Raw genomic sequence first — 7,500 nt, 5'->3', positions numbered from 1 at the left:
CAGTCAGAAATGGCGTTCCAAAGGAGTTAGTTATGAGCCACTTGTTCGTAATTTACATTAATAATCTGGAAGAGGGAATAAAAAGACACGAGTTATTTGTGAAGTGGTGTCTCTTATACCAATTGCCCCGGACATGCATGCACTGCCCATTGCTCTACCTGGCAAAGTGCTATATACGACTTCGTTCCCTCCCTTCCGTCTAATTAACTCCATAACTGTTCGGTGTTTGACGAGCAAATCCTCATTCCTGTGCTTCTCCACACCATTGCCTCTAGCAGCTACGTAGATAATTGGGTTGCTCATATTACCTGGCAGGATTTTATCTAACCCGTTAACTATATCCTTCATCCCTGCCCCAGGTAAGCACACCCGCAGCCTCCTCTTATTTGCGGAGGAGTGGAACAAACTGCCAAGAAGTCTCATTGAGGCGAACACCTTGGGTAGCTTTAAAAGTGGGTTAGACGCATATATGAGTGGGGAGGGCGGGTGTTAGTCGGACCGCCTTGCCTGCCAGAAGGCCTAATGTAGTGCTGCTCTTTCAATTAGTTCTTGTGCATCCATGTTGAACACGTCTTGTCAGGAAAATGATCTGACGAGGCTCTCCGTTAGAAGAGTACTCGTTCTCTTGTTAAGTAACTGCGGGTGTACTGGTGTTGTAGACTCACAGATACTCTACCGCAGGTTTGCTGGTGTTGTATACTCTCACAGATACTCTACCGCAGGTTTACTGGCGTTGTATACTCTCACAGATACTCTGCCGCAGGTTTACTGGTGGTATATACTCTCACAGATACTCTACAGCAGGTTTAATGGTGTTGTATACTCTTACAGATACTCTACCGCAGGTTTACTGGTGTTGTATGCTCTCACAGATACTCTACCGCAGGTTTACTGGTGTTGTATGCTCTCACAGATACTCTATCGCAGGTTTACTGGTGTTGTATACTCTCACAGATACTCTACCGCAGGTTTACTGGTGTTGTATACTCTCACAGATACTCTACCGCAGGTTTACTGGTGTTGTATACTCTCACAGATACTCTACCGCAGGTTTACTGGTGTTGTATACTCTCACAGATACTCTACCGCAGGTTTACTGGTGTTGTATACTCTCACAGATACTCTACCGCAGGTTTACTGGTGTTGTATACCTGTGGTTAATCGACCACTAGCGTTAACGAACTATATTTTCTACCCATTTACAAAACAAAGACACTATATATACATATAATACACAAAGGACTCTGAAGAGCACATATTATGCACAGTGCTATTTACACATTGATTTCTCCTAATCTTTTGTTTGCAGAGTGGTTATCCAGGATTTTTTTTATACATCTTTGTATTGTCTTTGCACTTACAGCCTCAGTGTGTGTGTGTGTGTGTGTGTGTGTGTGTGTGTGTGTTTTTGCTATAGCCGAAAAAAAACTTGACCCACGTTAGTATTCGGTCTCTTGACACGAAGTATCATTTCACTGTTTCGAGTATCGTTTCACTGTTTCGAGTATCGTTTCAATGTTTCGAGTATCGTTTCACTGTTTCGAGTATCGTTTCACTGTTTCGAGAACATCAAAATCCTTCGATATTGTGAAAGAAATCCTATCTCCGTTTCCTAGAGAAAATAATAAATGTTTTGAGTCTTTCCACATAGAATGTATTTCTAAATGATTGTACAAGCCTATTATAGTCTCTATGGAATTTGACGACCCAATATATATATATATATATATATATATATATATATATATGCTCCAATGCCATCGATCTGATCCTAGAAAAAAAGTCTCAGACCTCCGGACAATGGAAAGCAGGATGAAAGACACAGACACACATGATGCCTTCTACCTACTCACCAGGTGCCTGTCAATCCCAAAACTTACCTACTTTCTGAGATGCTCCCCAGCCTTCAGCAGTCCAAAACTCATGGAATATGACTCTCTCCTTAAGACCATGCTAGAGAGTGTATTGAATCTTTCCCTTGAAGTTGGACAGTGGTTGCAAGCCTCACTTCCGGTCAGGCTTGGGGGCTGGGAGTACGCAAATCCTCCCAGATTGCTCTACCAGCTTTCCTATCCTCTTCCGTAGCATCAAACGAGTTGATAAGACAAATTCTTCCTGATAACCTCAGTGACTCAGCAGGAATACACGACCCTAGCTATGCCAGTGCCATCACTGATTGGGAGACTCTTGCTGCTCCAGCACCAAACCCTAGTGCAGCACTGGCTCACAAACAGTCAAGCTGGGATAGCCCGATCACTGAAAAGGTGCTTGCCAACATGCTCAGGGCTGCAACATCAGATAGGGAGACTGCCCGTCTCCAGGCTGTGAGCGCACCTCACTCCAGGGACTTCCTCCAAACAGTTCCCATATCGGCAATGGGAACGCGACTCGACCCTAAGACCCTCTGTATTGCAGTGGCTCTGCGCCTTGCTGCCCCAATTCACACAGAATATACGTGTATTTGAAGCGAAGCACAAGCAGACCAATATGGTCTACATGGTCTTAACTGTTCCAAAACCAAGGGCTGGCATGCAAGACACAATGAGGTCAACGATATAAAGAGAACCCTTGCTACAGCTGGATGCCCAGCCGAGAGGGAGCCCCAATCACTAGCAACCAACAATACCCACAACCCAGCAAACTGCCCCGACGGGATCACCATCTATCCTTGGAAGAATGGCAAGCTCTTAGCATGGGACTATACCTGTGTGTCCACACTGGTTGACAAATATATCTATCACAGTGTCGGGCGACAGGGAGGAGCTGCTGACCACAGCTGACCATCAGCAAGTACAGGGACATAAGCCAACAGTATCAATTTGTGCCAGTGGGATCAGAGACCTTGGGATCATGGGGTTCAGACTCATCGACACCACCAGGGACCCAAGGGCAGCCACTTTCATGTTCCAGCGCCTCAGCGTGGCCATCCAGAGGGGAAATGCTTGCTGCATACTTGGCTTGCGTCCAGCTTCGGAGGAGCTGGAGGAAATTCATGAACTTTAACACATTGTGCCATTGTATTCATGTTTTGTGCAAATTGTCCATGGGGAAGTGGAAAAGAATCTTTCCTCCATAAGCCATGCGTGTCGTATGAGGCGACTAAAATGCCGGGAGCAATGGGCTAGTAACCCCTTCTCCTGTATACAATTACTAAAAAAGAGAAGAAGAAAAACTTTATAAAACTGGGTTGCTTAAATGTGCGTGGATGTAGTGCGGATGACAAGAAACAGATGATTGCTGATGTTATGAATGAAAAGAAGTTGGATGTCCTGGCCCTAAGCGAAACAAAGCTGAAGGGGGTAGGAGAGTTTCAGTGGGGGGAAATAAATGGGATTAAATCTGGAGTATCTGAGAGAGTTAGAGCAAAGGAAGGGATAGCAGTAATGTTAAATGATCAGTTATGGAAGGAGAAAAGAGAATATGAATGTGTAAATTCAAGAATTATGTGGATTAAAGTAAAGGTTGGATGCGAGAAGTGGGTCATAATAAGCGTGTATGCACCTGGAGAAGAGAGGAATGCAGAGGAGAGAGAGAGATTTTGGGAGATGTTAAGTGAATGTATAGGAGCCTTTGAACCAAGTGAGAGAGTAATTGTGGTAGGGGACTTGAATGCTAAAGTAGGAGAAACTTTTAGAGAGGGTGTGGTAGGTAAGTTTGGGGTGCCAGGTGTAAATGATAATGGGAGCCCTTTGATTGAACTTTGTATAGAAAGGGGTTTAGTTATAGGTAATACATATTTTAAGAAAAAGAGGATAAATAAGTATACACGATATGATGTAGGGCGAAATGACAGTAGTTTGTTGGATTATGTATTGGTAGATAAAAGACTGTTGAGTAGACTTCAGGATGTACATGTTTATAGAGGGGCCACAGATATATCAGATCACTTTCTAGTTGTAGCTACACTGAGAGTAAAAGGTAGATGGGATACAAGGAGAATAGAAGCATCAGGGAAGAGAGAGGTGAAGGTTTATAAACTAAAAGAGGAGGCAGTTAGGGTAAGATATAAACAGCTATTGGAGGATAGATGGGCTAATGAGAGCATAGGCAATGGGGTCGAAGAGGTATGGGGTAGGTTTAAAAATGTAGTGTTAGAGTGTTCAGCAGAAGTTTGTGGTTACAGGAAAGTGGGTGCAGGAGGGAAGAGGAGCGATTGGTGGAATGATGATGTAAAGAGAGTAGTAAGGGAGAAAAAGTTAGCATATGAGAAGTTTTTACAAAGTAGAAGTGATGCAAGGAGGGAAGAGTATATGGAGAAAAAGAGAGAAGTTAAGAGAGTGGTGAAGCAATGTAAAAAGAGAGCAAATGAGAGAGTGGGTGAGATGTTATCAACAAATTTTGTTGAAAATAAGAAAAAGTTTTGGAGTGAGATTAACAAGTTAAGAAAGCCTAGAGAACAAATGGATTTGTCAGTTAAAAATAGGAGAGGAGAGTTATTAAATGGAGAGTTAGAGGTATTGGGAAGATGGAAGGAATATTTTGAGGAATTGTTAAATGTTGATGAAGATAGGGAAGCTGTGATTTCGTGTATAGGGCAAGGAGGAATAACATCTTGTAGGAGTGAGGAAGAGCCAGTTGTGAGTGTGGGGGAAGTTCGTGAGGCAGTAGGTAAAATGAAAGGGGGTAAGGCAGCCGGGATTGATGGGATAAAGATAGAAATGTTAAAAGCAGGTGGGGATATAGTTTTGGAGTGGTTGGTGCAATTATTTAATAAATGTATGGAAGAGGGTAAGGTACCTAGGGATTGGCAGAGAGCATGCATAGTTCCTTTGTATAAAGGCAAAGGGGATAAAAGAGAGTGCAAAAATTATAGGGGGATAAGTCTGTTGAGTGTACCTGGTAAAGTGTATGGTAGAGTTATAATTGAAAGAATTAAGAGTAAGACGGAGAATAGGATAGCAGATGAACAAGGAGGCTTTAGGAAAGGTAGGGGGTGTGTGGACCAGGTGTTTACAGTGAAACATATAAGTGAACAGTATTTAGATAAGGCTAAAGAGGTCTTTGTGGCATTTATGGATTTGGAAAAGGCGTATGACAGGGTGGATAGGGGGGCAATGTGGCAGATGTTGCAAGTGTATGGTGTAGGAGGTAGGTTACTGAAAGCAGTGAAGAGTTTTTACGAGGATAGTGAGGCTCAAGTTAGAGTATGTAGGAAAGAGGGAAATTTTTTCCCAGTAAAAGTAGGCCTTAGACAAGGATGTGTGATGTCACCGTGGTTGTTTAATATATTTATAGATGGGGTTGTAAGAGAAGTAAATGCGAGGGTCTTGGCAAGAGGCTTGGAGTTAAAAGATAAAGAATCACACACAAAGTGGGAGTTGTCACAGCTGCTCTTTGCTGATGACACTGTGCTCTTGGGAGATTCTGAAGAGAAGTTGCAGAGATTGGTGGATGAATTTGGTAGGGTGTGCAAAAGAAGAAAATTAAAGGTGAATACAGGAAAGAGTAAGGTTATGAGGATAACAAAAAGATTAGGTGATGAAAGATTGAATATCAGATTGGAGGGAGAGAGTATGGAGGAGGTGAACGTATTCAGATATTTGGGAGTGGACGTGTCAGCGGATGGGTCTATGAAAGATGAGGTGAATCATAGAATTGATGAGGGAAAAAGAGTGAGTGGTGCACTTAGGAGTCTGTGGAGACAAAGAACTTTGTCCTTGGAGGCAAAGAGGGGAATGTATGAGAGTATAGTTTTACCAACGCTCTTATATGGGTGTGAAGCGTGGGTGATGAATGTTGCAGCGAGGAGAAGGCTGGAGGCAGTGGAGATGTCATGTCTGAGGGCAATGTGTGGTGTGAATATAATGCAGAGAATTCGTAGTTTGGAAGTTAGGAGGAGGTGCGGGATTACCAAAACTGTTGTCCAGAGGGCTGAGGAAGGGTTGTTGAGGTGGTTCGGACATGTAGAGAGAATGGAGCGAAACAGAATGACTTCAAGAGTGTATCAGTCTGTAGTGGAAGGAAGGCGGGGTAGGGGTCGGCCTAGGAAGGGTTGGAGGGAGGGGGTAAAGGAGGTTTTGTGTGCGAGGGGCTTGGACTTCCAGCAGGCATGCGTGAGCGTGTTTGATAGGAGTGAATGGAGACAAATGGTTTTTAATACTTGACGTGCTGTTGGAGTGTGAGCAAAGTAACATTTATGAAGGGATTCAGGGAAACCGGCAGGCCGGACTTGAGTCCTGGAGATGGGAAGTACAGTGCCTGCACTCTGAAGGAGGGGTGTTAATGTTGCAGTTTAAAAACTGTAGTGTAAAGCACCCTTCTGGCAAGACAGTGATGGAGTGAATGATGGTGAAAGTTTTTCTTTTTCGGGCCACCCTGCCTTGGTGGGAATCGGCCGGTGTGATAATAAAAATATATATATATATATATATATATATATATATATATATATATATATATATATATATATATATATATATATATATATGTATATGTCGTGCCGAATAGGCAGAATTTGCGATCTTGGCTTAAATAGCAACGCTCACCTTGCCATATGGGACAAGTGAAAATTTGTGTATGCAATAATGTCGCAAAAATCATTCTGAACCTAACGAAAAAAATATGTTTCACTGTGTTTATTTAGTATTAAATTATTTTAAACAAATCTAAAATATATTTAGTTGGGTTAGGCTAAAATAAATTGTTCTTGTTATAATAAGGTTAGGTAAGTTTTCTAAGATTCTTTTGGTGCAAAATTAAAATTTTTTACATTAACATTAATGAAAAAAATATATCTTTAAACGTATAAGAGAAAATTTCAGAAAGGACTTAATTTTAAATGAGTTCTTGCTAAATGACCAGTTTTACATATTCGGCACGACATATATATATATATATATATATATACATATACATATATATATACATATACATATATATATATATATATATATATATATATATATGAGATGTCGTGCCGAATAGGTAAAACTTGCGAATTGGGCTTAAATAGCAACGCTCTTCCTGCCGAATAAGGCTAACGAAAATTTGTGTATGCGATAATTTCGCAAAAATCATTCTGGACCTAACGAAAAAAACGTTTCATTGTATTTGTTTATTACTAAATTATTGTAAACTTATATAAAAATATATTTAGTTGGATTAGGCTAAATTAAATTGCTCTTGTTATAATAGGGTTTGGTAAGTTTTCTAAGATTCTTTTGGTACAAAACAATTAATTTTTACATTAACATAAGTGAAAAAAAAAATATATCTTTAAACGTACAAGAGAAAATTTTAGAAAGGACTTAATTTTAAATGAGTTCTTGCTAATTAACCAATTTTACGTATTCGGCACGACATATATATATATATATATATATATATATATATATATATATATATATATATATATATATATATATATATATATATATATATATTATTATCACACTGGCCGATTCCCACCAAGGCAGGGTGGCCCGAAAAAGAAAAACTTTCACCATCATTCACTCCATGACTGTCTTGCCAGAAGGGTGCTTTACACTACAGTTTTTAAAC

Source organism: Cherax quadricarinatus, chromosome 30, assembly GCF_038502225.1.
Source record: "Cherax quadricarinatus isolate ZL_2023a chromosome 30, ASM3850222v1, whole genome shotgun sequence".
In the NCBI taxonomy this organism is placed as follows: Eukaryota; Metazoa; Arthropoda; class Malacostraca; order Decapoda; family Parastacidae; genus Cherax; species Cherax quadricarinatus.
This window is presented reverse-complemented; position numbering follows the sequence as displayed.